The following is an 11,560-nucleotide window of genomic DNA, read 5'->3' as shown; positions in this document are numbered from 1 at the left end:
TTGATGTGGTGACAATACTTTTTGTTTTCTGAATGAATGCTTGAACAGTGCATATTTTTTATCTTGTTGTTTATGAATGTTAAAACTGTTGGCTCTTGAAAGAATGATGAACAAAGAGAAATGTTATTGACAATCTGAAAAATCTTGAAAATTGATTCTTGAAGCAAGAAAAAGCATTGAAAAGTAAAAAGCTTGCGAAAAAAATGGCAAAAAAATAGAAAGAAAAAGAAAAAGCAAGCAGAAAAAGCCAATAGCCCTTAAAACCAAAAGGCAAGGGTAAAAAGGATCCAAGGCTTTGAGCATCAATGGATAGGAGGGCCTAAGGAAATAAAATCCAGGCCTAAGCGGCTAAATCAAGTTGTCCCTAACCATGTGCTTGTGTCATGCAGGTCCAAGTGAAAAGCTTGAGACTGAGTGGTTAAAGTCGTGATCCAAAGCAAAAGAGTGTGCTTAAGAGCTCTGGACACCTCTAACTGGGGACTCTAGCAAAGCTGAGTCACAATCTGAAAAGGTTCACCCAGTCATGTGTCTGTGGCATTTATGTATCCGGTGGTAATACTGGAAAACAAAGTGCTTAGGGCCACGGCCAAGACTCATAAAAGTAGCTGTGTTCAAGAATCAACATACTTAACTAAGAGAATCAATAACACTATCCAAAATTCTAAGTTCCTAGAGATGCCAATCATTCTAAACTTCAAGGAAAAAAGTGAGATGCCAAAACTGTTCAGAAGCAAAAAGCTACAAGTCCCGCTCATCTAATTAGAATTAATATTCATTGATATTTTGGAATTTATAGTATATTCTCTTCTTTTTATCCTATTTGATTTTCAGTTGGTTGGGGACAAGCAACAATTTAAGTTTGGTGTTGTGATGAGCGGATAATTTATACGCTTTTTGGCGTTGTTTTTTGGTTGGGGACAAGCAACCACTTCCGTTCTACCTTAGGCCGGGCGCATATCTCTTAGATTCTCCAACAGAATCTTCGTGGTATAAGCTAGATAGATGGCAGCATTCATGGGAATCCGGAAAGTCTAACCTTGTCTGTGGTATTCCGAGTAGGATTCCGGTATTGAATGACTGTGACGAGCTTCAAACTCCTGAAGGCTGGGCGTTAGTGACAGACGCAAAAGAATCAAGGGATTCTATTCCAACCTGATTGAGAACCGACAGATGATTAGCCGTGCTGTGACAGAGCATAGGACCATTTTCACTGAGAGGATGGGATGTAGCCATTGACAACGGTGATGCCCTACATACAGCTTGCCATGGAAAGGAGTAAGAAGGATTGGATGAATGTAATAAGAAAATAGAGATTCAAGAGGAGCACAGCATCTCCATACGCCTGTCTGAAATTCCCACTATTGATTTACATAAGTATTTCTATCCTATTTTATTTTCTGTTTATTATTAATTTTTGAACTTATCATAAACCATTTAATCTGCCTAACTGAGATTTACAAGGTGACCATAGCTTGCTTCATACCAACAATCTCTGTGGGATCGACCCTTACTCACGTAAGATATTACTTGGATGACCCAATACACTTGCTGGTTAGTTGAACGGAGTTGTGTCCACACATAGGTGCCATAATAATGATTCCATACAACAACAAAGAATACTACATTGATGTGATCACAACTTCGTCCACCAAGTTTTTGGCGCCGTTGCCGGGGATTGTTCGAGTATGGACAACTGACGGTTCATCTTGTTGCTCAGATTAGGTAATTTTCTTTTTATTTTCTTTTAAAAAAGTTTTCAAAATTTTTCTTTTATTTTCGTTCTTCTAAAGAACATTTTCGAATAAATGAAAAAAAAATAATAAAATCATAAAAATCAAAAATATTTTGTGTTTCTTGTTTGAGTCTTGAGTCAATTTTTAAGTTTGGTGTCAATTGCATGTTTTAAAAAATTTTACTTGCATTTTTCGAAAAATTTCATGCATTCATAGTGTTCTTCATGATCTTCAAGTTGTTCTTGATAAGTCTTCTTGTTTGATCTTGATGTTTTCTTGTTTTGTGTTGTTTGTTGTTTTTCATATGCATTTTTGTATTCATAGTGTCCATACATTAAAGATTTCTAAGTTTGGTGTATTGCATGTTTTATTTGCATCAAAAATTTTCAAAATTATGTTCTTGATGTTCATCATGATCTTCAAAATGTTCTTGGTGTTCATCTTGACATTCATAGTATTCTTGCATGCATCATGTGTTTTGATCCAAAATTTTTAAGTTTTGGGTCATAATTATGTTTTTCTCTCTCATCATTAAAAATTTAAAAATCAAAAAAATATATTTTCCTTGTTTTTCTCATAATTTTCGAAAATTTGAGTTGACTTAGTCAAAAATTTTCAAAATTAGTTGTTTCTTACAAGTCAAGTCAAATTTTCAAAAATTTAAAAATCTTATGTTTTCAAAATCTTTTTCTTATCTTTATATCATATTTTCGAAATTATGCTAACAATTAATGTAATTGATTCAAAAATTTGAAGTTTGTTACTTTCTTGTTAAGAAAGGTTCAATCTTTAAATTCTAGAATCTTATCTTTTAGTTTCTTGTTAGTTAAGTAATTAATTTTAATTTTAAAAATTAAATCTTTTTCAAAATATCTTTTTCTTAAAAATCTTATCTTTTTATCTTATCTTCTTATCTTTTTATCTTATCTTTTTCAAAATTTGATTTCAAAATATCTTATCTAACTTATCTTCTTATCTTTTCAAATTTGATTTTAATATCTTTTTCAACTAACTCTTTGACTTTGTGTATATCTTTTTCAAAACCACCTAACTACTTTTCCCTCTCTAATTTTCAAAAATACCTCTCTCTTTTTCAAAAATTCTCTTTAATTGTTTTAAATTTTAATTTTAATCTTATCTTATCTCTAATTTTCGAAAACTACTAACCCACTTTTAAAATTATTTTTGAATTTTCTGTCTCTTCTCTCTTATTCTATTTAATTATTTATTTACTAACACTTCTCTTCACCTCTCTTCATCTAAATATCCGAACCCACTCTTCCTCACTCTTCTCCCCTTTCTTTTTCTACTAACATAAAGGAATCTCTATACTGTGACATAGAGGATTCCTCTTTCTTTTCTTCTTTTCTTCTCTTTCATATGAGCAGGAACAAGGACAAAAGCACTCTTGTTGAAGCTGCTCCTGAACCTGAAAGGACTTTGAAGAGGAAACTAAGAGAAGCTAAATTACAACAATCCAGAAGTAACCTTTCAGAAATTTTCGAATAAGAGAAGGAGATGGCAGCCGAACCCAATAATGATAATGTAAGAAGGATGCTTGGTGACTTTACCAAACCCACATCCAAATTTGATGGAAGAAGCATCTCCATTCCTGCTATTGGAGCAAACAACTTTGAGCTGAAACCTCAGCTAGTTGCCTTAATGCAACAAAACTGCAAGTTCTATAGACTGCCATCTGAAGATCCTTATCAGTTTTTAACTGAGTTCTTCCAGATCTGTGAGACTGTTAAGACGAATGGAGTGGATCCTGAAGTCTACAGGCTCATGCTTTTTCCTTTGCTGTAAGAGACAGAGCTAGAATATGGTTGGATTCACAACCTAAGGATAGCCTGGACTCCTGGGAGAAGCTGGTCACAGCCTTCTTGGATAAATTCTTTCCTCCTCAAAAGCTGAGCAAGCTGAGAGTGGATGTTCAAACCTTCAAACAAAAAGATGGAGTTCTTGAGATTGATGCTCTGAATGCCATATTGGCTTAGAACAAAGTGTTGACTCAGCAAGCCAACATGATCTCTCAAAGTCTAAATGGATGGCAAAATGCATCCAACAGTACTAAAGAGGCAGCTTCTGAAGAGGCTTATGATCCTGAGAACCCTGCAATGGCAGAGGTTAATTATATGGGTGAACCTTATGGAAACACCTATAATTCATCATGGAGAAATCATCCAAATTTCTCATGGAAAGATCAACAAAAGCCTCAACAAGGCTTTAACAATGGTGGACGCAATAGGCTGAGCAACAACAAGCCTTTTCCATCATCTTCTCAGCATCAGACTGAGAATTTTGAACAAAACACTTCTAATTTAGCCAATATAGTCTCTGATCTGTCAAAAGCCACTTTCAGTTTCATGAGTGAAACAAGATCCTCCATCAGAAATCTGGAGGCACAAGTGGGCCAGCTGAGTAAGAAAGTCATAGAAACTCCTCCCAGTATTCTCCCAAGCAATACAGAAGAGAATCCAAAAGGAGAGTGCAAGGCCATTGATTTGATCAATATGGCCGAATGCACAAGGGAGGAGAAGGACGAAAATCCTAGTGCGGAAGACCTCCTGCGACGTTTCTCAAGTAAGAAGGAGTTTCCTATTAAGGATCCAAAGGAATATGAGACTCACATAGAGACCATAGAGATTCCATTAAATCTCCTTCTACCATTCATGATCTCTGAAGACTATTCTTCCTCTGAAGAGGATGAAGATGTGAATTGAGAGTAAGTTGCTCAATATTTAGGAGCTATCATGAAGCTGAATGCCAAGTTGTTTGGTAATGAGACTGGGGAAAGTGAACCTCCCTTGCTCATTATGAACTAGATACCTGGATTCAGCAAATTTTATCTCAAAAAAGACAAGATCTTGGCAAGTTCTTAATACCTTGTACCATAGGCACTATGACCTTTGAAAAAGCTCTATGTGATCTGGGGTCAGGGATAAATCTTATGCCACTCTCTGTAATGGAGAAGCTGGGGATCATTGAGGTACAACCTGCCTTGTTCTCATTACAATTGGCAGACAAGTCATTAAGACAAGCTTATGGAGTAGTAGAGGACGTGTTAGTAAAGGTTGAAGGCCTTTACATCCCTGCTGATTTCATAATATTAGACACTGGGAAGGAAGAGGATGAATGCATCATCCTTGGAAGACCTTTCCTAGCTACAGCAGGAGCTGTGATAGATGTCAACAGAGGTGAATTAGTCCTTCAATTGAATGGGGACTACCTTGTGTTTAAGGCACATGGCCATCCCTCTGTGACACAAGAGAGTAAGCATGAAGAGCTTCTCTCAGTTCAGAGTTAAAAAGAGCCCTCACAGTCAAACTCTAAGTTTGGTGTTGGGAGGCCACAACCAAACTCTAAGTTTGGTGTTAAGACCCCATATCCAAACTCTAAGTTTGGTGTTGGGACTATACAACATTGACCTGATCACCTGTAAGGCTTCATGAGAGCCCACTGTCAAGCTAATGACATTAAAAGAGCGCTTGTTGGGAGGCAACCCAATTTTTATTTATCTAATTTTTATTTTATTTTATTGTTATTTTGTGTTTTATTAGGTACATGATCATGTGAAGTCATGAAAAAATATAAAAATTAAAAACAGAATCAAAACAGCAGAAGAAAAATCACACCCTGGAGGGAAGACATACTGGCGTTCAACGCCAGTAAGGAGCAACTGGCTGGCGTTCAACGCCAAAACAGAGCATGAATCTGGCGTTGAACGCCAGAAACAAGCAACATTCTGGCATTTGAACGCCAGGAATGTGCCTTGAGGAAAGCTGGCGCTGAACGCCAGTAACAAGCATGGAACTGGCGTTCAATGCCAGAAACATGCTACACATGGGCGTTGAACGCCCAGAACATGCTACACATGGGCGTTGAACGCCCAGAACATGCTACACATGGGCGTTGAACGCCCAGAACATGCATCACCTCGGCCTTTAAACGCTATAATGGTATGCAAAGGCATTTTGCATGCCTATTTGGTGCAGGGATGTAATTCCTTGACACCTCAGGATCTGTGGACCCTACAGGATCATCTCAGGATCTGTGGATCCCACAGGATCCCCATCTAACATATTCCCACCTTACCTCCTAATCCTATAACACTCTTCCCCATGTCACACTTCCCAACAACTTCAATCTCTCTTCCCAATTACCCCCTTCACCACTCACATCCATCCACTCTTCCCCAGAAACCCCACCTACCTTCAAAATTCAAAAACACATTCCCACCCAAACCCACCCTACATGGCCGAACCTACCCTCTCCCCTTTCCTATATATACCCTTCCATTCTACTTCATTTTCACACAACACAAACCCCCTCTTCTACACCTTGGCCGAAACACCATCCCTCACTCTCATCCATATTTTCTTCTTCTTCTTCTTCTCTTTTTTCTTCTCTTGCTCGAGGGCGAGCAATATTTTAAATTTGGTGTGGTAAAAGCATAAGCTTTTTGTTTTTCCATTACCATCAATGGCACCTAAGGCCGGAGAATCCTCTAGAAAAGGAAAAGGGAAGACAAAAGCTTCCACCTCCGAGTCATGGGAGATGGAAAGATTCATCTCCAAAAGCCATCAAGACCACTTCTATGATGTTGTTGCAAAGAAGAAGGTGATCCCTGAGGTCCCTTTCAAGTTCAAGAAAAATGAGTATCCGGAGATCCGACATGAGATCCGAAGGAAATGTTGGGAAGTCCTAACCAACCCCATGCAACAAGTCGAAATCTTAATGGTTCAAGAGTTCTATGCCAATGCATGGATCACTAAGAACCATGATCAAAGTATGAACCCGAGTCCAAAGAATTATCTCACAATGGTTCGGGGGAAATACTTAGATTTTAGTCCGGAGAATGTGAGGTTGGCGTTCCACTTGCCCATGATGCAAGGAGATGTACGCCCCTACACTAGAAGGGTCAACTTTAATCAAAGGTTGGACCAAGTCCTAATGGACATATGTTTGGAAGGAGCTCAATTGAAAAGAGACTCCAAAGACAAGCCAGTTCAACTAAGAAGACTGGACCTCAAGCCTGTGGCTAGAGGATGGTTGGAGTTCATTCAACGCTCCATCATTCCCACTAGCAACCGATCTGAAGTTACTGTGGATCGGGCCATCATGATTCATAGCATCATGATTGGAGAGGAAGTAGAAGTTCATGAAGTCATCTCCAATGAAATCTACAAAATAGCCGAAAAGCCCTCCACCATGGCAAGGCTAGCTTTTCCTCACCTTATTTGCCATCTATGTTACTCAGCTGGAGTTATCATAGAAGGAGACATCTCCATTGAGGAGGATAAGCCCATCACCAAGAAGAGGATGGAGCAAGCAAGAGAGACCCTCCACGGATCTCAAGAGATGCATGAGGAAGCTCATCATCAAGAAATCCCTGAGATGCCTCAAGGGATGCACTTTCCTCCCAACAACTATTGGGAACAACTCAACACTTCCTTAGAAGATTTGAGCTACAATGTGGAACAATTAAGGGTGGAACATCATGAGCACTCCATCATTCTCCATGAAATAAGAGAAGATCAAAGAGCAATGAGGGAGGAGCAACAAAGGCAAGGAAGGGACATAGAAGAGCTTAAGGACATTGTTGGTCCTTCAAGAAGAAGACGCCACTAAGGTGGATTCATTCCTTGTTCTTATTTCTTTATGCTTTTCGCTTTTTATGTTGTGTTCATTTATGTTTTGTGTCTCTACTTCATGATCATTAGTGTTTAGTAACTATGTCTTAAAGTTATGAATAATTCCATTAATCCTTCACCTCTCTTAAATGAAAAAATGTTTTTAATCAAAAGAACAAGAAGTACATGAATTTCGAATTTATCCTTAAATTTAGTTCAATTATATTGATGTGGTGACAATACTTTTTGTTTTCTGAATGAATGCTTGAACAGTGCATATTTTTGATCTTGTTGTTTATGAATGTTAAAACTGTTGGCTCTTGAAAGAATGATGAACAAAGAGAAATGTTATTGACAATCTGAAAAATCATGAAAATTGATTCTTGAAGCAAGAAAAAGCAGTGAAAAGTAAAAAGCTTGCGAAAAAAATGGCGAAAAAAATAGAAAGAAAAAGAAAAAGCAAGTAGAAAAAGCCAATAGCCCTTAAAACCAAAAGGCAAGGGTAAAAAGGATCCAAGGCTTTGAGCATCAATGGATAGGAGGGCCTAAGGAAATAAAATCCAGGCCTAAGCGGCTAAATCAAGATGTCCCTAACCATGTGCTTGTGTCATGCAGGTCCAAGTGAAAAGCTTGAGACTGAGTGGTTAAAGTCGTGATCCAAAGCAAAAGAGTGTGCTTAAGAGCTCTGGACACCTCTAACTGGGGACTCTAGCAAAGCTGAGTCACAATCTGAAAAGTTTCACCCAGTCATGTGTCTGTGGCATTTATGTATCCGGTGGTAATACTGGAAAACAAAGTGCTTAGGGCCACGGCCAAGACTAATAAAAGTAGCTGTGTTCAAGAATCAACATACTTAACTAGGAGAATCAATAATACTATCCAAAATTTTAGGTTCCTAGAGATGCTAATCATTCTAAACTTCAAGGGAAAAAGTGAGATGCCAAAACTGTTCAGAAGCAAAAAGCTACAAGTCCCGCTCATCTAATTAGAATTAATATTCATTGATATTTTGGAATTTATAGTATATTCTCTTCTTTTTATCCTATTTTATTTTCAGTTGCTTGGGGACAAGAAACAATTTAAGTTTGGTGTTGTGATGAGCGGATAATTTATACGCTTTTTGGTATTGTTTTTAGGTAGTTTTTAGTACTTTTAGGGATGTTTTCATTAGTTTTTATGTTAAATTCACATTTTTGGACTTTACTATGAGTTTGTGTGTTTTTCTGTAATTTCAGGTAATTTCTGGCTGAAATTGAGGGACTTGAGCAAAACTCTGAAAAAGGCTGACAAAAGGACTACTGATGTTGTTGGAATCTGACCTCCTTTCACTCAAACTGGATTTTCTTGAGCTACAGAACTCCAAATGGTGCGCTCTTAACGGCGTTGGAAAGTAGACATCCAGAGCTTTCCAGAAATATATAATAGTCCATACTTTATTCGGAAATTGATGACGTAAACTGGCGCTCAACGCTAAGTACATGCTGCTGTCTGGAGTCAAACGCCAGAAACACGTCACGACCCGGAGTTGAATGCCAGAAACACGCTATAACTCGGAGTTCAACTCCAAAAGAATCCTCAGCTCGTGGATAGATCAAGCTCAGCCTAAACACACACCAAGTGGGCCCCGGAAGTGGATTTATGCATCAATTACTTACTCATGTAAAGCCTAGTAGCTTGTCTAGTATAAATAGGATAATTTACTATTGTATTAGACATCTTTTGATCACTTTAGATCTTAGGATCCTCTTTGGACGTTTTAGTTCTCAGATCATGGGGGCTAGCCTCTCGGCCATGCCTGAACCTTTCACTTATGTATTTTCAACGGTGGAGTTTCTGCACACCATAGATTAAAGGTGTGGAGCTCTGCTGTACCTCAAGTTTCAATGCAATTACTACTATTTTCTATTCAATTCTCCTTATTCTTATTCCAAGATATATGTTGCACTTCAACTTGATGAATGTGATGATCCGTGACACTCATCATCATTCTCACCTATGAAAGCATGTGATTGAAAACCACTTCTGTTCTACCTTAGGCCGAGCGCATATCTCTTAGATTCCCCAACAGAATCTTCGTGGTATAAGCTAGATAGATGGCGGCATTCATGGGAATCCGAAAAGTCTAACCTTGTCTGTGGTATTCCGAGTAGGATTCCGGGAACCTGGAAAGTCTAACCTTGTCTGTGGTATTCCGAGTAGGATTCCGGTATTGAATGACTGTGACGAGCTTCAAACTCCTGAAGGCTGGGCGTTAGTGACAGACGCAAAAGAATCAAAGGATTCTATTCCAACCTGATTGAGAACCGACAGATGATTAGCCGTGCTGTGACAGAGCATAGGACCATTTTCACTGAGAGGATGGGATGTAGCCATTGACAACGGTGATGCCCTACATACAGCTTGCCATGGAAAGGAGTAAGAAGGATTGGATGAATGTAATAAGAAAATAGAGATTCAAGAGGAGCACAGCATCTCCATACGCCTGTCTGAAATTCCCACTATTGATTTAAATAAGTATTTCTATCCTATTTTATTTTCTGTTTATTATTAATTTTCGAACTTATCATAAACCATTTAATCTGCCTAACTGAGATTTACAAGGTGACCATAGCTTGCTTCATACCAACAATCTCTGTGGGATCGACCCTTACTCACGTAAGGTATTACTTGGACGACCCAGTATACTTGCTGGTTAGTTGAACGGAGTTGTGTCCACACATAGGTGCCATAATAATGATTCCATACAACAACAAAGAATAGTACATTGATGTGATCACAACTTCGTCCACCAATAATCCTAAAAATATTCCAATGGTAAAATTAAGCAAAGCAAAGGACATGGAAGAGTAAAGCCAAGTAAAGAAAACGAACTAGAAGGACGAAGTCTTGATGAGGTAATTACTCTTCTCAGTATCTAAATGCAAAAAGTGATAGAAAAATAAAATCCTAAGAACTATGAATGTGTAGAGAGAAAAACCTAGAGGGGGAGTAAAAAAACTAGATCTAAAACTAAAACAATGTAGAATGAATTGTTCCTCTGGTTTCTGCATGTTCTCTAGCTCTAGTCTACTGTTTTGGTCCGAAAACTAGATCAAAATAGGGTCCAAAATGGCCCCCAGCGAATTCTGCAGATTATGCAGATCGCGCACGTCATGCGATCGCGTCATCCATGCGGACGCGTCATTCGCGTTTTCCCTGCCACGCGTTCGTGTCGTCTACGCTTCTGCGTCACGTGTGCTTTTCCAATTCGCGCGGTCGCGTGAGCCATGCGGCCGCGTCACTGCGATTTCTCCTCTTTCGCGCAAACGCGTGAGCCATGCGGCTGCGTCACTTCTCGCTAGTTATCTCCTCACTTTCTCATGTTCCTTCCATTTTTGCTAGCTTCCTTTCCAATCTCCAACTCATTCATGCCCTATAAAGCCTGAAACACTTAACACACAGATTACGGCATCGAATGGAATAAAGGAGAATTAAAATGCAGAATTAAAAGTCTCTAGGAAGCAGTTTTCAATCATGTAATAATTTCAGGAAGGAAATATAAATGCATGCTAAATTAATGAATAAATGGGTAAGGATCATGATAAAACCACACAATTAAACACAATATAAGCCATAAAATAGTGGTTTATCAATAAGCATTCTAGGTAATACAACCATTCGAACATAGTCTTTCTAACTCTTACCTATTTGTACGGACTCAGATTCACAAGATCAAAACCACAAATCCCAGATCTCTAAAATATCTTAACATGAGTCACCCCTTTTACATAAAGAGACCAAACCCAAAAAGCTCAGATCTTTGACTATGGGTAACACACAAAACAAAGAACCCAAATCTACCCAGTTCTCAAAAAAAGTAAACTTTTTATATCAAAAATAGCGAATGCTTTCTGAGTATGACAAATGTGAGTGTAAATCTGAACTTTCAGTGGTGGTGGATGAAGATTGAGAAGAAGATTAACAGTTTTAACAATAAATACACACATATGATAATAGAAACTTGAATAAGCAAAAATTTTTTTAATAGTTTCAATTTAATTAAAATAAAATATTGTTTTACCAAATCAATAGAATTCTTAACAATCAACATATTTTATAGCCATATAATTTTAGTAATATTAAATTATTTATAAACCATCAAAATTATTATTTCAGTTAAGAAATCAATTTTAAGAAATCAGTTTAGAAATCCAG

This window comes from Arachis hypogaea, chromosome 7, assembly GCF_003086295.3.
Source record: "Arachis hypogaea cultivar Tifrunner chromosome 7, arahy.Tifrunner.gnm2.J5K5, whole genome shotgun sequence".
Lineage (NCBI taxonomy): Eukaryota > Viridiplantae > Streptophyta > Magnoliopsida > Fabales > Fabaceae > Arachis > Arachis hypogaea.
The sequence above is the reverse complement of the archived record's forward strand: the minus strand, read 5'-3'. Positions refer to the sequence as shown.